At 47.3% G+C, this 20003-nt stretch overlaps 1 long non-coding RNA gene across 1 annotated transcript in view; it reads right to left on the bottom strand.

Annotated features, from left to right (window-relative positions):
• Nucleotides 1–3631: 3631 nt before the first annotated feature.
• Nucleotides 3632–20003, bottom strand: part of LOC145657662 (uncharacterized) — a 71302-nt gene continuing 54930 nt past the window's right edge. The window contains exons 3-5 of the long non-coding RNA XR_014123537.1: nt 6922–7878; nt 4052–4131; nt 3632–3765 (exon numbers count right to left, since the gene is read on the bottom strand). This is a non-coding gene — a long non-coding RNA (uncharacterized LOC145657662). The remainder of the gene's footprint in view (nt 3766–4051; nt 4132–6921; nt 7879–20003) is intronic.

Here is a 20003-nt window from a genome sequence, read left to right as displayed (position 1 = left end):
CAGCAGTCATTTGATTTCATTTGTAGTGTGTCTGGTGGGCAGCGGAGGTGAGAGCACCTTTGGCTGCTGAGGGACTGGAGTAGCGCACATATCTAGGGAGTGGAGACACAGAATTGACAATGCATTTATCTTTGAATAATGTAAATGTCGGGAGAGCGCAGGGCTGTGGAGGAACAGGCTGAGTGCGGGCCACTGGTGGGAGGAGGGAGAGGGTGCGGTGGGCCTCGCCTGTCAGCCTGCTTCCTGGCCTACATCTCATCCACAGCTTCCTGCACTATGCCTCCCTCCCTCCCTCCCTCCCTCCGCTGTTTCCTTGCGGGGCTGGAGGCCTGCTGCACCTCCTCACAGCTCATTTCCACTGGGCACCAACAGGGAATCGACACCGAGTACACAGCCAAAAGCCTCGCTCACCTCTCACCTCCCGCTCATCTTTTTTTTAACGGGGGGCGGGGGGGTTGTTTTGGCTTTATCCATTGCAGCCTCTTGTTCTTTGTGCTGTATTTCATCTTGCCCACTTTTACTGCTGAAAAATTTACAAGTGGAATAGTTTACAAAGTTGGGGGCACAATCACAGTCATATTTGCAAAAAAGACTGAGACATATAGTCAGCATGTAATTGCTGTCTGTATGATTTTTTCAGGTCTGTCAGTGTATATAGAAGGTTATTGTGTGCATTGTGCAATTATGTGTCCACAGCTGTAGAACAACTGAATATATTTTGCATGCTATCATTAAATGTGATCAATTAAAAGTTCTGTATGTATGCAAAAAGTGGACATAATTAAGCTTTAACCTGCTACTTCTGCTTATGTCCCTAGAATGGGCTTATCTTTCTAAAACATGAACAATGATTTTACAAAAACTGAGCAAGCTTCATGTTTAGTGAAGGCCCTCTCATGAACAGTTTATGCACAGTTCGAGTTTCTCTCTCTCTCTCTCTCTCTCTCTCTCTCTCTCTCTCTCTCTCTCTCTCTCTCTCTCCATTAAAATTGTCTGCTGTGCTTTTCCACAATGTACCTAAAACTGACATAAGCACTAAGAGTTTCTGCTTGCGTTGTTAGCATATTGTGCTGTGTTGCGTGTGTCTATTTTGTGTTGCATGGTGTGAATAGTGAAATGGATGGCTACTGGCAGGCAGACAGTGCTGCTCAGTGAGGCAAAGTGCCAGTAAATTGTTTGTCTTCTGCAGTGCAATCCTATAATTCTTCTGGGAGCAGATGACATTGTGCTTGCCAAAGAGAATAATGATAAATGGGCTGAATTCAAACAGGGAAATTTTGGGAAGCGTCCTGAGCACCAGACATAATCTGAAAGCGTTCCTCCCCGGGCTGATCCCCTGCAGCTGCACAGCTTCTGTTCCTGCCTGAAAGGTGTGCGACCTCCCTTTTCACACACCGCCAAACCAAACAGACAACAGTGCAAATATTTACATGCAATATCTGTGCTATTAATCCTGAAGAATCTGCTTTGTTTCTAGACATGAAGGTGCAGTCGCACCACCGAAACGCAAAGGATTCTCCTCACCCTCGTGCCCCACATGCCGGAGGACACGCTGCCTGTGTGAGTGTGAGACGTGTTGGCTCAGCCAAGGTTGCGAGTGTGTAAGTGTGCGGGAGAAAGACCATCTGTTCAGGTTGTGGCAATGCAGTTCCACCTCACTAGCGCAAGGGGCTTGCACATTGTGTGGCGTCGGCCCCGGCCAGGTTAAGGATCGGGTTACCGCACGGTCCGGACCGTGTGCTAAACGTCTGCTAAACGACCAGCTGCAGGCGGGGAAGGGGAGGCCTAGGTTTTGCCAGGCCGTGTCATTTGTGGGACATGATCTGTCTCAGGACGAGTCCTGTCTACTGGGATGCGGTAAGGCAGTGAGGTGTGTCCTGCGAGCTTCCTCACACAGCAGACAAATCCCCGAGGCACTACAGAGAGTCGAGGACAACGCAGCCCATTTAACACACCCTCCCACCACCCGCCTCGGCAACCACACTGCCACTCACACGGAGCATGCGTAGTAAATAAGGTTTCAACAAGTTTCAACAAAGTAGTTACCGATTTAGTGCAATGCAGAATAATAATAATCAAGTGCAATGAGCAATAGAAGGGTAAATCTACTTAAGTATGATAATATGCAGTTTTACTTTCCATAACATTATTATCAGCATGAGCAGACTGAGCAGAACAGGATGGTGTATCCTGTCCACAGAGGTGTAAAAACGTAATGTATGTACTGTAAACTAAACATGAAAAGTAAATACCGTAAACTGCCCCTCTGGCAAAGGAATGAGAGTTTTGAGTTTAGGCATTGCCTATACTGCCCCAGTATCTGTGTAATCTCAAAATGTTACTTTAATATTTTACTGTATTTTACTGTAAAATGCAGCAGACCTACTGTTAATGATGCTTTGATATCTCTGCTTTTTTTTCATTGTGTGTGCATGTCTCTGTGAGGGCCTTTGCATTAGCTGTAGGGGTGTTTTGTTTGGTATCCAAGTGTTGCAAGTTATCAAAGTGGATTACTTAAGCGATCTGTCATGGACAAAGGCCACCACCATAACAGTCATGAACAATATTTTGAAAGTGCTGAAGTTTTACATGAATCTATTTATAACGAGCAGATGTTGGAAGGGTGAGAGACGAGTTCACGTGTATGTTTGGTGTGTGTGTATGCGTGTGTGTGTGTGTGTGTGTGTGTGTGTGTGTGTGAGTGTAAGTGTATGAAGTTCAGGAAAGATAGCTGTGCCCTCATCATATTCTCTATTGTCTTATTGTCTGCCATGTTATGATATGACCTCTATATGATCCCTCATAACCCATTACTGATAGAGAAAGAGAATATGGTCTGTGCATTCAACATATTTCTTGTCTTTTTGACCACTGAACACTGAACTCACCAGAAAAATACAACCCAACACCCCCCCCCACCCCCCACACAGAATGAGCATCTCACCTTTTCAATTTAAATATAAAGCTATAAAACTTATGTGTCAGTGTGGTGACAGAGACCATCACCCCCTGACATTTACCACCTGTTGGGCCTGGGTTCGAGACCTAGGTATGGTCGATCCCTTCGGCCTTCATCGCCAATGGTGGGATGGTTATGCAAAGTCCATCGGGAATGTGCTCATGGATAACGAACCCACCCCCTGCCGTTAGGGGGACGGCTTAAAGCCCAGAGTGGGAACCCTGGTGAGGGTCATGGGTGTTACCCTGGATGATGTAGCTTTGGAGGGCAAAAGACCCATGGAAGGGGTAAGGTGGAGGAGCCAGAGAGAGGGTGGCTCAGTGCTTCAGGCAGGTGAAACGGTGCTCTGGCTGCTGTGCCGACTCGCTAGCTGTTTGGGCTGGAGCTCAGGGCTCATGCTTACTACCTGTTGGCCTTGTGTCGAGACTCAGGTTGGTCTTGACCTTTGTCACAGCCGGTCAGTCAAAAGAAATGAGCTACATTATCCAGAGCTGTTTGTCAGACTTTACAAATTGTGTGTGGTATCATGAACTTCCATAATTTGTTTAGAGCAGAATGAGGTAAAGGCATGTCCCCACAAGCCAGCGAGAAATCTGTACCCACATCAGAAACACTTTACATTTTTTTTTTTTATAAAAAATAGTTTCGTCAGGGAGCTTTGAATGGGCTTGCCTGTGTCATACAGAAGAAGCAGTGATGGTGATACCCTGCCCTGCTCTTCATCTGTAGATGATCAACGACTTCTAGTGCACTTCCTGAGCAGAACATTGGAGCCAAACTGGACAAGGACGTTGCCCATCCCTGAGCTAGCAAGCACATAAGAAGCCATGAATGAAAAGGAAGAAATCAGTATTTCTGTATACACAGAAATATATGTAATTATGATAGATGTCACTTGAAATGTCTGGATCCTGGGCCTGCAAAATCATTTGATGTACATATTAGCTTAAATTTTGTTCAGTGTTTTTAAGTTTTAATGAAATTGGCTTTTCAATCAAAAATCAAAGTTAATCATGCTAAAGCATTTTGGAGATGGCTAATGTTGATTCCTTGCAAATTCAACTTCAGTTCATCAAATATTCACAATCTTACCCTGATTTCATGTCGAAACACGCTGACAAGCGATGTTTTATCAAGATGGAGTGCAGCAGTTTCTACCCGCGGGGCAGCGGCTGTAAATATAAAAGGCAAATGTTAACGTGTACATAGTCTGCAATGTGTATCAGTGCCTGTTCAAATAAAACTCTGCTCTAACATGTCTCAGTTCAGCTGTCCCGGGTCCAGTACAAATATAGAAACTAAATCAACTTTGTGTGTGTGTGTTTCCCAGCACAAGACTCATGGCAGGTCACATGAATTTAACACAGAGCAGCTCAGAAAATCCCGGGCATTCAGTTCCTGATATGAACTGAAATCTTTGCACAGCTTCATTAACATGAATCCAGATGTAAACTGCTAGAATCTATAATGGTGCAGATTAGCAACAATCTGATGATTCAGCACATAGGCACTTGGACTGCATATGACGAATCAGGCATATCTTTCTATTAAAGATCTCTAATGTCTGTGTGTTTCTCAGTAACCCTTAGCAACAGCCTTGCGGGGTCATTAAATTTAGATATACAGTATTTTCTAGCAGTCGCACAGGGAACTCTCTGTCCAGGGTTAAATGGGAGTCTTATAGATTTTTGGAGACAGAGAAGAATGTGCAGTCTTATGTCTCAGTGCAAACAGAGACAGGACTGTGTGTCTGGAGCAGAGTTGCAAGCCACTGGCAATATTGTCTCAGACCTTGTGCTGCTATATAAAAAGTCCTCGGACACAATTTAATTTCTGTCAGCGCTAAGGCAGTACCAAGACAATGGATTTCTTTTGTAGCTTCAGCATCTGAGTGGCTTTGTACAGTGGAATCGCATCACTCCCTCGCTCTATAATTCTTTACCTCATTCCCTCTGTCTGTAAAAATGAATCAGTAAGACTTTAGTGGAACACCTACCCCCAAACAGCAAAAGATTCAAATACATTAAATAATAATAAGATTCAATAATAATAATCATTTTCTTTCTCTCGCTCTCTCTCTCTCTCTATCTTTCTCTCTCTCGTACAGTAGCAGCTGTAAGTGTGTGGACTGACATAGTTAGCTTTGTGCAGTAGTTTAGCGGACTGAGGCAAGTGTGTGAGGCTCGGAGGTGTGTGTGAGCGGCCTGGGCACTTCATCAATCACTTCTGACGCACTGTACCACAAATCGATCGTGCAATTTGTGTCCAAAACTGTATAATAACGGCCCACATCCCTCCCCTCAAGTCCAGCATTTGCCAGAGAACCCAAACACATGGCTAGCCTCCAAAAAGATTTTATTTTATTTTATTTTTTAAAAATAGTCCGAATTTTTCAGCCCGAGGATATGCTGTCATCATGACTTGAGAAGGCAAATCTGAAATGCCAGTGTTTGATTGGGGATTTGGGGGATGGAGAGCACAAGTGCTCTGCTTCCAGCTGAGGATGTTATCAGTGCACTCCTTCATCTGTGTGAGTGCCTAGACATTAAAAGCAGCCCTGCAGCCTGTGCAACCCTATTGATCTGATTACGGCCTGATTAAGTAGAGTTTTACTCTGAGGTATTTCTCAGCCTACAGTAAGGTCAGTCTGACTCGGTTGCTCTCTCCCCCTCCTCCCAGTTCTCAGCCATAAGGAATATTATAGGATGGAACAATGCCTGGTTTCCATGGTTCTTTGTGGGAGACTTTCGGCAGCTCGGGGCTTGTTTGGGGGTGAGCTCGAGGGAGCTCGTGCTGTAATATACTGCTGCAAACAGGCGGAGAGACAACTGCTCCTCAGATGAGCAGCAAAGCATGGGAGCTAATGACCCTAACGTTTCTGCCTGGCGCCAGACTGCCCGAGGCCTCACGAAGCTCACGGTTTTATAATGCAAACCTGCAGTAACTTCAGACAAATTGAAACTTGCTTGTACTGTCATTTATAGAAGATAATGCCTTTATTGTGTTTTACACTTCTGCAGGAACAAATAACAAAATGACAAAATACACGTTTAAGCTGTGGCATGTCTAGCTCCACGATAGGCTGAGCAATCCTGGCCCAAGCCTTACCACACACTCTATCTCATCTATGTCTCACACAGGTTTTGTGATTTCTTGATCGACGGGCGTCAGGTCGGGATTGCTCGCTTGTCAGTCTATTTCTGCCCATCTTTCTTTTTTCTCTGATTCTTTCAGACCATATCCCTGCTCAAGCATACACGAGGTAGCGTGCGTGTGCACGCGTGCACGTCCAGAGTGGTTGGAGCAGTGAAGTGGCTGGAGGTGAGTGTTGTCCCTGCATTTGATGTAATTAATCTTTAATGAACCCCACCCCCAGTGAGTGTGGGTACATAAATGAAACATAAGGTCCACCAGTATTAGTCTTAGTGTGTTCATTTGGGATGTGAGGCACATACATCCTCCACCTTGGCCTGTCACACTCTCTTACCATGCTTTTATTGCTCTGCCCCACACTCCTATTTAATATTTCATAATGTGCTTCTTCTCCTAGTACTCCTAATCAAGCGCGTTAAACACAACATGCATATTTCTGCAGTCATATACATGCAAGGACCGCGGCTACACTTCTTGAGGTATAGCTCAATAACAACCTCGGACATGAAACCGCTCCTGTTGTTTCAGAGAGCGGTGGTGGGAATAAAGTTTCAGAGTTGTAGAGTATTATATCGGCCCTGCGAGCAGGTCACCTCTATGCTTTAACAGACCTAATAACGCGTGTTCTGGGCTCTCCTGTGCTGGGAGTGCACGTCTCAGCGTGCGTCTGGCTGTCAGTGACCTTTGAGAGCGCTGCTCGGTGTGGGAGCTCGAAGCTGCGGCGGGAAAAAGCCCGCGGCGCTTGCACAAGTGGCTGAGATATGGCCAAATTCCTTGCGACTTCCCTCGCCTTCCCCAGAGCCTCTTACCAGGTGTTCTTCTGCTCTCTCTCACCACTTCCTCTCTTTGTTTCGTTCTCTCTGCGAGGACCTGAGCCAGTTCTGTCGAGCCTGTCAGCATGCCCGACTTGCGTCTTACCGCAGTCGCTGCAACACGCGGTGGCAAATCAATCACCGGCACTTGTGTAGGAGAAGAAAATCTGTCAGTCACCCAGACTACAAGGCACAGGGGTAAATCTATTAGTTAAGTCACTATAACAGATCCAAATATATCAGTCGCTCTGATCTAGCACAAAGACCAATATCAATCATCATGAAACCTTAGTCTCACACAGGCTTGGACTCCACTAAAACATTACAACGGTAAGATAAGTCACAATAGAACTGTTATAATATCATAATATCATATAAGATGCAAACAGCAAAAATCAAACTCTTTATAGCATTATAGCACAGCAAAATCAAATACAAAACACCATCAGAGCAGTCTTGTTGATCTGTCTGTATATTCTACATAGGAAATGGAAACTTATGTGCTAAAGGTTATAATAATAATATAATGATAACAAAAAACAACTTAGTGATGGATTATCTGCTCTAAGTAAAGGCTACCTGATGTAGCACAGATATTCTAATGGAGTGGGACAGTTCTAGCACGGCAGTACATCATGTCTAGCTGTCGGTGATTTATAATCCTTTCTGTAGAATGTGAGCTTTCCTATGGTATGCGGTCAGAGTGTGTGCCGTATCATATGATGGCCCGCGTTCATATGTAGCCTTCTGGAGGTGAGGTGAGGTGAGGTTGGGGGGGACCCCTGTAGCAGGCCAGGGTCGGGCCGGGTCAGCACTGAAGCCAGAGGCCCAGTGGTAGGTGAAGCAGAGGACACATCTCTGGACCGTTATGCTCTTTGATAGCGATGTCAGGAGCCGCTCCGTGTGTTCGACCCCGTGGGGTGAAGGGAGTCTTTTTTACTACACTGAGACAGACTGGGGGAGGGGGGTAAAAGACAAAATGGAGAGGAAGAGAAGAAGTAAGATTAATCTACCTACTCATAACAGACAGAGAGAAGAGACTTCAAATACAACGTATAACAGAGAGATGTAATATGGCAAATGAAGTTATGGAACAGTAGCAAAAGTACTGCAGTTAATTGTTACGATGTCTGGCTTTGTTTACAGAAAGAGAGAGAGAGAGAGAGAGAGAGAGAGAGAGAGATAGCAGAGAAAAAGTAGCCACCATCTTACCTTATGTCTACGTTTGTCTAATTCTTTTAATTGGGATATATTCTGAGACATTACAAGCTCTGAGGCACCTTGTTTGCCAAGCCTTGATTCAAACATTGTTATTGTACCCTTTATGCGTGCACACACACACACACACACACACACACACACACACACACACACACACATTGTGTGTGCTGTCTCAGAGTCTGAGTGCACACACGGGGAAATTCTAATTAATCTGTTAATGACAGTTGGATCTGTCATTAGCTGGGGGAGTGTATAATAAATTGCGGTAATAAAAATTAAGATTGCATGCATCATTGGGGCCTTCCGAGGGTTTGTTTAATGTAGTTACAAAAATGCCAGCAGCTGATGTGGCCTTCACCAGTGCACCCAGAGTGCACCATTACACTTCTCACTTAACCCACCACTGCTCACACTGGTCAGGGCTCCATCCTCCCCATCCTACCCCCCACGTCTCTTTCTGTCTGTCTTTCCTTCCCTGCTTCACCCTTATTTTCTTTCAAACTTTGCTTCTAAAAGCTGCACCAGTGATTGAGCTGACATTCTGGAAACCCTATGGAAGGAACCACTGCACTCGGAAGCCAGACACTGAACCAGACATTGATTTGATTTCACTGATGCTCCGCTGGTTTCTGGATCACAACTCCATGGTGACATTACCGTCTCTGCCACCGTTCTGCCTTTCCAACTCTGCCGCGACATGGCCCGGGTGGGCCGGGTCTAGACGTGCTGGCTTTTGTCAGCTGCGCTACGACGGAGACCTCGCATGTCGACGGAAAGCGGCGGACAGAGTCCTCTGCGTGCCGAGCTCCAGAGGCCAAGTCGGGGTCAGCTGTTAGTGCGAGCAGCAGGGCTGATGCGCTGACTGATTGGACATCATCACCCTAAAGTGGTTCAACACAGATAAATGAGTGGGAGACAGGCTAGGGTTAAGGAGCACAGGCACTATTGTCTCCTGCTTTCCGCCCTCAGTTTGGACTTGAAAGATTAGCCAAGTGGCTGAGCTGCGCACATGCAGTACAGTGGGAGAGTTGGGGAACTTCCTTTGCTTTCATGTAGTACAATGCCTCTTCTGTGGGGTATGAGTCCTTCTAACATACACACACACACACAAACATGCATGCACACACACACACACCCACATCCGCACACGTGCAGGACCCAGGCTCCCACCCCAACTCCTGAGCCACGCAGCGGGTGTAGATTAACGTGACGTGCCGGCTTTCTCTAGCTCTACCCGGGAGGAGCATGCCCAGCGTGGGTGCAGGACGTGGCCACCTCACAGCAGCGACACTTCCGAGATTACAAGCAGATTAGCCGCTCGTGCAAATAAGCATGCGAACGTGTCCCAGCTGCTATGCCTGCAGAGGCCAGGAAAGAACAGGGGAACCAGAAGCTCTCTGGGACTGACACCTCTTCATCCACAGTTAGGAGAAAACATAACAGATTTGTTCTGTGTGGAAACACACAGAAGCAAACAAAGGGTTAAACAGCATCAAAACCAAACAGAAGTTTAAAAAGGGTGGAGGGTCATCGAGATTAGATGCTGCCAGAGAATTACAAGTCTAGGCTAAAATCAGCAGAAAGAATGATACATGCCTCATTAAATGCTATAAACGTAAACATCACATTCACTCAGTTCTTTTCGAGTGCAGCCAGTTTGGTCCCAATTGCTCTTTATCTCAGTCTCTGAGAGGACATTAAGGAAGGCAGGGCTTTGGGTTCAGAGTTTGGAGTTCAGGCCCACAGGCAGGGCTGCTGTGCTTGCATCCTGACACCACTTAACCCCGGAGGTTCGCACGGGTTACGCTGCCACAACATTGCCCTCTGTGTGACACCAGCCGGCTCTGCCAGCTACACAAAGCCTGGCCTGTAGGCTTCTGGTGAGCATGCTCTCCCACTCACACACTGCGCTCAATTACCAATCGCTCATATTTACCCATAAGCTGTGAAGTCATTACTGGCCTGGCTGACCACAGGCTCAACCCCACAGAGGTCGCTCACTGGACCAGACACCGAGGTCACAGCAAAGCTCAACTAGGACTGGGCAAGACAGCTCCCATCAATCGTCTGTCTGAAGGCCTCGGCCAATCAAAAGAGAGGAGGATGGCAGAAGGTGAGGAAAGGTTATGGTATAGCTGCATGAGGTGAAGGGTGCATTTCTGTGATAGTCTATTATTAAATAAGAAACATAACATAACATTAACTCAGGGCTGAGTTAATACCTTCCTTTAACCATCTGTGTAATATAAAGAAGAAAAATCAGAGGTAACCAGACACCGTGAGCAAAATGAAAAATATTGGAAAGACTTAGGCCACAACAAACCACCTCAGACCAAAAGCAACACTAATTTATGTTTACTATAAATACACTGTGTATAAAAAGTGCATTGTTGTGCTATAACTCTGTCTCTTTATACGTGTGTGGGGGCTTAAAGGGGCAATAAAGGATAGGAAATGGCTATGTGAGTAGAGTGGTGGGTAATGAACTCTCAGAGGACACACACAAACCAAAAGGGGTGGGGGTGGGGGGGGGGCACCAGGGATGCTCCAATATGGTTTCAGCATACACACAGACACACACACACACCCCAATATTCTTCCTTCCCAGTTCAGTTTCCATGGTACCCACAACAATTATCTCCTGCTTCTCTGCCAGTTGTGTTCCTCTATTCAAGTTTGTTTTGCTTTTTTTTCTATTCCTCTCTCCCTCTCTCTTTCTTTTGCTCTCTCTATCCCTCTCTCTAGTGAGCTGTATTAATCATAATGGGGAGTGTTATTTATCACCTGCTGGTACAGAGATGATCATTTTGGCACCACTGGGCAGGACAACCTAACAGAGGAGAGGATTAAGTATAACATCTTAACACAAACAAACACACACGCACACACGCATGCATGTGCGCGCGCACACACACACGCAGGCACACACACACGCAAACACACACAAACACACACACACACATATAAATATATATATAAAGACAATTAAAATGTCTTGGTAGCTGTTAATTCTACTAGTATGTATGTAATTTGGTTTTAAGGCACAAATTTCATGAAACTAAAAAATAAATAGGTAATTACTTAAACATAACATTGCCCAACCCCGTAAATTCCTTTTTATTTTTACACTTTTAGACAAAAATCTAATAATCCTTTTTAATTACTGCTTCTGGGCAAGCCATTAAATTTCTGTTTTCTGCCTGGGCTTCAGTTGATCGGGTCAGACTGTAGCACGTGTGGGTGCAGTGTGGGTGGCATACAAGTGCAGAACGTGTGCAGTACATGTGCAGTGCCGGTCTTGTATCGGTGCGGTACGGGAGCAGTGCAGGTGCAGCGTGTGTGGTGTATGGGTGCAGTGTGTACCCAGTGCGGATAGTGTGCGGACGCAGCACATATGCCTTGTGCACGGTGTGCTGATGCAGTGCGGGTGAATTGTGGGTAGCATACTGGCGCCGTGCGTGTGCATCGCATGTGGCGTGCAGCTGCGGCATGCGTACCGCTGTGCGGGGCAGACTCTGGAACAGATAAGGTGAGAACCGTGCCTTCCCAGCACGGCGCAGGTGACAGCGTCATTGCAGGAGCTCATACATCATGCACCCGGGCTGCTGGCAGTGCCAATCACACGCTGCCACATCACACTCCGCCCCGGACCGGCGACGACCAGACGCCCGCACCCGACTATGCCCAGATGGTTGTGCATCTTCACAGGGAAAGAGCTGAGTCCACCAATTTCACGCCCGTTCCTACTCCATCTCGTCTTCCTGCCCCCCCACCCCCCCCCCACTCTTTTTTCTCCTCCGTCTCTCTCCAATACTCCCCTCCTCCCAGGCGGCTGTTCATCCTCGCCCCGCTCCGGTGCAGTAGGTGGAGTAATGGGCGTGTGGGTAGGGCCCGGATGCTAATAGCGCAGGAGGAAATGACTGGAGTTATTTGGTGGGTGGTTGACATGCAGGGCATGGTCCCTGCAATAACCATCAGCCCACTGCCAGTGTGCATGATGAGGGCCGCCATAGCCACTTTATGTCTCGCTGCGAAAGAGAGAGAGAAAAAGACACACACACACACACACACACACACACACACACACACACAGAGAACAGCTATCTATACCCCCCACCAGGTCTGAGGCTGCCTTTCTATTTCTACCCACTATAAATGCCCTGGATCTCCAATCCAGCATCATGGTGTTAGCTCACAATAAAAAGACAGATCAGCAAAATCGATGGCGTGGTGAAGATCTGCAGTCACGGATCCTGAGAACGTTATGGCGGCGGTGTGAGTCTGAGCATAAGTAATAGCACAACACACCTCTAGATGCTCGTTAAGCACATTGCCACACACACACGCAGGTTTCGAACGGCCATCGTGGGTGCCGTAACCCTGCTTAATCTGGGGAAACCAAACAAATCAGAGACCTTGTTAGCGGCCTGCCAAGAGCACATGCACCACGTGTGGTGAAAGCGCATGAACTGCTTGAGCTGGGTTGCATCTAGCTTGCTTTTCTTCACAAGGAAACAAAGACAAATGGCACGTGTTTTAGTACACACACCATAATCCACTGGTACCCTGAGTGCCATAAAGATACAGTGCATTATAATAACCTACGACCAACTGAAACTTCACAAGGCTCATTTCAGACCTGTTAGGTCTAAGGGAAATGATTCCAGTAATGTACAGTAAGCCTATATATTTGATGCAGTCTATAAACTCCAGTACCTATGCGATACATGAGCAGTGGAAAATGTATCTCTGATGGAGATTATGTGTTCTGTTCACTGTGTGGCTCCCAGCTGAATCTGACATGTAATTGCTGAAGCTCGTATGACAGTGAGCTTTAGGAGCACGTCCCTGTCAGTCAGGAACACACACAGAGAGAGAGAGAGAGAGAGAGAGAGAGAGAAAGAGAGAGAGAGAGAGAGAGAGAGAGAGAGAGAGAGAGAGAGAGAGAGAAATCAACAGGATCGCCTCTGGCACCACATTAACAATCCACTCAAGCTGTCAACACGAAAATATACAGTCCACACAATCATTCAAACTCGCACAAAGCATTATTCATATCCTAAACTTTCATATTTCATTGTTTAATACTTTAACAACACGTAAAAAAAAAAAAAATCAAGCGACACAAAACAGTGCTATTGAAACGCTAGTGATCAAACTGTAGCAGCTGCGGTTTAGTTTCATGCTTGGCTACAATTTCCAAATCAGTAATTTGATTAATTAGGCTGCATTTCATAACCCTTCAGGTGTTGCTTTCCATTTGATCTCATTTTCCAGTTCAAAACTATTTCAGTGACACACGAGCCCATTTCGTGATAAGTGGGCAAAAGTACGACACGTGATCACAGAGAACACATTTTGGAGGCGTTCTTTAATGTAGAGATATCCAAAAAAAACAAAAAAACAAAAAACAATTTACATACCTCCGTGATAGAAAATGAATCATATACGTGGTGAAGCAAGGCTCACAGGCGCTACACCTAAATGAACCGCGCGTGTTTAGTTGTGTTTACCTTTGCGAGGCCCGGTGCCACCGTCCCGCCGCGCGGTAAAGCCCATTTCAGGTGGTCAGCAGCCCGTGTAATGATACAGTGATGGCGTTCTAATTGGACGGTTTTATAATATGAGGTACTGAGGGTAAAACATGGCTGGATGTGGCAAGGCACTGCACGCATGCAGCTCGCTTATAAATATACATGGGGACCCGGGCTCGCGCCAAGCGGCTCCAGCTCTGTTCAGGAGGGTCACGGGCACAGGTATGATCCTTGCAGAGTATGCAGCAAACAGGCAGGTCGATTTCATTAGCATTTCATTAAAATGCAAAACAGGCGATATATAGCAATAAAACGGACACCAGGCAGTAATGAGATAAGAGGTGACGACAGTCCGCACGCGACATTACTCAGACGGCTCGTGGAAAACGGTTTTACGCTGAGCCTTACTTAACGTTTCCAATACAACCAAGTCAGATAGGTGAGTTCGACTCACGCGAGTTGGAAATACGTTTTCAATCAGTTATTTGCGTATACAAAACCATACAAACGTGACTTCACTGTGTAGGAGAAGAATGAAAGTGAGTGATGTGGACGTCTCATCTGTGCGTAAATTACACCTGCTCGAAGTCTCATATTCGGGCGCCTGATTAACACGTTATTACGCCAGCGCCCTAGGCACCAGGTATACAGTACGTGGATAACCTTTCTCCCAGTGTCACAACCGTTGTCGGTACAAAGTCATGGCTGCTAGGTAGCGAGTGTGTCCCAAGGGCAGATGAGTGAGCATTTACGCGGAGAGGCGGCGCGCAGCACAACCGGCCGAGCTGCGCACGGTGGTTCAGATAAAGCCATATTATCGACGACAACACAGGCAGCGTGTCCAGATACTGTGAGATATTGTCATACAACAGGGCAGGAGGCAGCGCGCACACGCGGAATAATCCCGCCTCGAGCTGATCCGTAACGTTGAGATACCACTGAGAGAAGGGAGGAGCTCGAGATTGCAGACCTTTCTCCGCTCCATAATGCCCTAGTTCAAGGAATCTCTTTCACACCCCGCTGTGCTTTTCACGTCGCTTGCAAATTAATCACGTCATCTCACCATCTACATACGCAGCTTTGCTCTTTGTTATAGTATTCTCTCTCTCTTTCTCTGTTTCTCACACACACACGCACGCACGCACGCAGCCCTCTGTCCTGCGGCATGGCTGGAGCAACGTGTGTGAAACGGTAGGTTAAGAAACCCCCTCAGCGCGGAGGCAGTGAAGGGCGGTATGTCAGTGCCGTAGCAGGGCAGTTCCTGCCAGCGCTATAATTAATGTTTGCCCCCCAACCAACGCAGCAACACCCGGCTCGCGTGCAGCTGCCGGAGTCGCTGCGCTGTTGCACCCCCTCTATTTTTACAGCGCGCACACTCCAACAGCCCCTCGAGGGTTTCCGGTACGTTTGAATTAGTGGGAATAAAACAATTTCATCGTACCTAATCGAAAGCAAAGAAGAGATATTGGGGTTGGCGATTTTGTTACATTTTTGGATTGCTCCTTGATTATGTGGTCTCATCTAATGCCCTCAGACTCATCCTTCAGACTGGCAGGAGCCGGAGGAGCAGAAACCGGCTTTACTGGCCGCACTCAAGATTGATCACCCTCCATTTATTTAGACAAACATCGCTGTATGAATCAAGGTAATTCTTTAGATGTGCCCTCCAAAGGTGCTTCAGAGTTTTCCCCATGAATCAGCGGGGGGAGGTCTGTGCGGCGGCCTGTGGGCTGCAGAATGACATAAATCATGTAATTATGGTGACAGTGTGGCACTTAGTCTTCTCTGTGTTACCGCTTGATGAGAGAGATAAAGCCCCTTTTCATTTGTGCACTTACCACAGTGTTTATACAGGAAGATTCTTCACACACACACACACACACACACACACACACACACACACACACACACACACACACACACACACACACACATCTCTGGGCATGTCAGTATTTGCTATAACACTAGTAAGCAGAATCCAGAGGGCACTGAACCCTGTGAATCAGTCAGACCTCCACAGACTCATCCAGTGCATTAGTTTAGTCATGATGCTCCCTGCATGCATTAAAAAAAACCCTTCCGGTTCATTACAATGTCCATTTGCATATTGCAGCCACTACTGCAATATTTTAATATCAATTAACAAACGATTCATTGTGCAGCCCTGACATGCACGTGCGTGGGCACGTCAGTCCTCAGCTTCTGGTTGGCTGGTGTGCTCGTGGCGTGTGATTGAATGTGTGTGTGTGAACAGTAGTGCTTCACAGTGCTGGACTAAACGTCTCAGTCTGTGTGCGGGAGCTGGCGATGGATCAGTCAGCAGGAAGCGACAGGTTTGGGGATTTCAGTCATGCCCTTGAAAAGCAGCCAGCGTGCAGGCAGAGAAGCCGGTACGGAGGAGGACGCCAGGATGACGGACCTCCGCACAGTACCACGGCGTTAATGTCAGCGGCGGGAAGAGTGGTAAAGGCAGAGAGTGAGAAAGAGAGGGCTAGAACAATAGAGAGAGAGTGAGTAAAAGGTCTGAAAGAGAAACAGGAAGCGTGAGAAGGAAACATGGAGGGAGACAGGAAGAGAGAGGCAGGAAAAGAACGAGGCAGATGGTGACGAGGAAACGGGAGCGCTGGAGGAGGTGATGGAGACAGCGCTCTGCAGTGGGTGACCCCTGCAGCTCATCGCCACTAAGGTGCAGGAACGAGAGGGAAACTCTCTAATGAAGATGGATCATGGTGATGTCGTTACTTTTCGTTCTGTTAACAGCCAGCATATGGTTATATTACCACCAGCACTCACCTCTCCACTCCCCCTCCACCCGCAACACAGGCCCTCTCTACCCACCCACACACACACAGAAACACACACACACAAACACACACACACCACACACACAACACACACACAACACACACACAACACACACACACACACACATCACATTTTGCATGGCTTGTTTGTCTGCCTGGGTAATGTATGCTGTAGAAAATGTGCCAGTGTAGTAGTTCTGCCCTAACAGCCTTTCCCTGCGGGACACAAACACAGCTTTGCCTAGTTCCACACAGCCAACATCTGTGTGTGTGCCTGCGCGTGTATGTGTGTGCGCGTTTCATGCCGCGCTGATGGTCTCCAGTGACATGATGTCCTCTATCAGGCCGAATGTCACTCTGTATGCCTGCTGTAGCTCCTCGTCCCACTGGACCACATGGAGAGGAAAAAAAACCCTTCCTTTTCCTCTTCTGTTTTCCCCCCTTAAACCGTTCCTTCTCCTCGCCCTCTACCCCCCGCTCGGTTTCCGTGACGCTGTGCTCTATCCCACTCCACAGTGTAATGTGTAATAGAGAGACTGACAGCATGCAAGATATGGTGCTCCTTTATGTTATGTTAATCTGAGCATTGGGGAATATATCACCCCTCATTCTGCCTCTTCATTGGCACAACGCGGTTACTGCCACCCAGAACTATATATTGCAGTTATTAAAAATATAAGCTACACTTAATCTAAAAATGATTTTGTATATATGTAGATTTAAAAAAATTATTCTACATGACTTGTATGCTTGAACACTGCACATTTGATTTTGAAATAAACCGCCACAGTCGCGATAATCCGAACTGTCCCCTCTGTTCAACGGGACTGCTGAGCACTTGAGCGGCACAAGCTCGTCGTCCTGTCGGAGGAGGAGATGATGTGCGAATGCATCACATGTAACCATAACCCTGACGGCAACGCCCACCAGCTGTCGCCGAGGATTGTCTGTGCCATTAGCTTTCACCCCTCACACCCTAGGTCTCGCCCGTGGCTAAAAATAGCTGAGCTGCTACCTTAGCTAGGTCAGGTGTTAAACTCCAATACCAACTGGGGCCAGTTCTGCATAGGAGACTGCATTCAAAGCTGAGTGCCACCTCAACCAGGTCACGGCCGGTACGTATGACTGAACAGAGTTTTCCTTTCTGCAGGCTGTGAGCCTCAACCGTACAGAACGTCCTGTTGTTGCAGCACCAGGTGTGCTCTGAGAGCATCCGTGAGACTTACAGATAAGAGGTCAGTGGCAAGGCCAAGGAGGGCACAGAGGTCAACTGCATGGCCGGGTGATGCGTGAGGTTCAGCAGAACGACTGCAGGCCCAGACGCACCGACTTGACTGAACTCTAGACATAATAAACGGTGCCCACGCCTAATCTGAGTGATAGAAGACTCAACATACAGTCATTACAGACACACTGTGAAATAATACATCAAAGTAGTCCATAACCTGGATATCCCAAGGGGTTGGTCTCAGGGTCAGAAGTTGCAGGAGATTTCGGCGACGCTTCTAATGACAGACGTTTTTTTGACACGGATTCAGACTGGGCCTCCATAAGCTTGGTCCTGACTGCAGGAAATGGATGTTCTCACAGATCCCGCATCTGAGCACACAACTCAACACACGCACTCTCCTCTACAAGGACCTGGAGCTGCTTGTTCAAGTTACCTGATTAGTGAATTTCTAATGGTCCATTCAACAGCAAGAGACACACACAGAGAGAGAGAGAGAGAGAGAGAGAGAGAGAGAGAGAGAGAGAGAGAGAGAGAGAGAGAATGTTACTGAAGGGCTTGGTATGACGTTGATGATAATCTCCATCACTTCCATCTTCTTCATTAGTTACTCTTATCCCCCTGTGCCTCATTACTGCCACCTCTCTGGAGCAAACGGAACAGAGGTTTTGTTCATGTTTATTATTACTCTACATTTACAATTCTGCAATTCGGGGGCAAATCATGAAATGCTAGTAATGAATACGACAAGGAACACAAAACAATATTCCCTCCTCGCTAGAACTGCAGCATGAACACAGTCGACAGATCCGTCCGAGTTCTAAGGAAGCAAAAAGTCCTGTCCCGAACAACACCTTATATTCATTGCAAATATAGCACTTAGAAATAGAACTTGTTCCTTTGAAAATACAACTGTATTTTATCTAAGATCTGTTTCCATTATCAAGACACCCAGCACTGACCATTCAGAGCCTGCAGGCTGAGTACGGGGAAGCAAGGGGTTAACCGCAGGCCGAGCTCAGCAGAACAGCAGAGGCTCTGTGGCTGGCCCCATCGGGTCACGGCACCAGGCTCCCCCGGTGCAGCCCGCCGCTCCGCGAGACGAATGATGGCAGGAAGAGCGAGCCCCTACTAAATCATGCCAGCCAGAAAGGATGGGAGCTGGGTGGAGAGAGTTGACCATTTGCCCATGATGTGTAAGCTCCTGCTTCCTCTCTTCTAGGTCATCCATCCCCAGCGGGGCGGGGCGGGCCGGGGCAGACACCCATGACCCTCGTGGGAACTGGTGACAGAGAATCCAAATTCAACAGTGACTACGGTGCCTCAAAACCCTGCTATGAAGTGTAAAACAATTTGGAATATAAAGAGATATAAATCAACCGAGCCACCACAGTTCACATTTTACAGCATTAGGGATTGTGTGGAAGCCAGAAGTTTTTTGTTTTTTTAAAAAAAAAAACCTCAGTGGACAGACGTTTTCATCTTGCTCCTTTCACCACTTGACCTGGTTTGTAAGTGATGGTATTTTTCTTGGCCTTCGATGCTTGAACTTGGAAATCATTCTCCTAAGTACGTGAGGACAGATCGTGAGAGAAAGAGAGATAATCTGAGTTTGCTGGTGCTGGCTGAGAGAGTCTTTAATAGGCCATTCAGAGCTTTTTGATACAGTGGATAACAAGGAGGACCAGAGCAGGCCAAGCAGAGGTGACGGGGGGGGGGTGGAAATGTCAGCTCATTTCCATAGCCATGTGTCTCCCACTCGAGGGTCCAGGCTTGTGTTATTGATTTTCAAGGTCTTGGCCATTTTAAACCTCCGTATGAAGGGCAGATAATGAGGAGAGGCATAAAAGCACACAGGGTAGAGTGCAATCGCATGCTTGCTTTGTTTTTGTGGTTTCTTTTTCCCCCCTCCCCATTACTTTGTCTGCCTGGGAGGTAGACACGCAGATAGTTGGCCTAGATTAGATAAAGCCGCGTGTGCGAGGGCACACGCGTACGGCGCGCCTTCGTCTTCCCAGTCGCAGACGCATCCGCCGCACCGGGTAATGCAGAGGCCGCTGTTTCGGGCTGGTGGCGCTGGGAGCCGATGACCTTTCTCTGCCGGTGTTTTGGCGTGACAAACGAGTGTGGCTGGCCGGCGGCATTTCCCCCCGAGCTTGCGTGGGTTCAGCGGATGGTCAGGGCGCCCAGAGCTCCACACAGCGTCCTGCGCCGGACGCACGTACTTTAATTGATAGATAATGGTTGGAGATATATGGACGCAGAGCAGTTTCGCCCCGAAGTAACGCGATA

The sequence above is a fragment of the Electrophorus electricus genome, chromosome 4 (genome assembly GCF_041902795.1).
Source record: "Electrophorus electricus isolate QZ-2024a chromosome 4, ASM4190279v1, whole genome shotgun sequence".
NCBI lineage: Eukaryota > Metazoa > Chordata > Actinopteri > Gymnotiformes > Gymnotidae > Electrophorus > Electrophorus electricus.
This window is presented reverse-complemented; position numbering and strand designations above follow the sequence as displayed.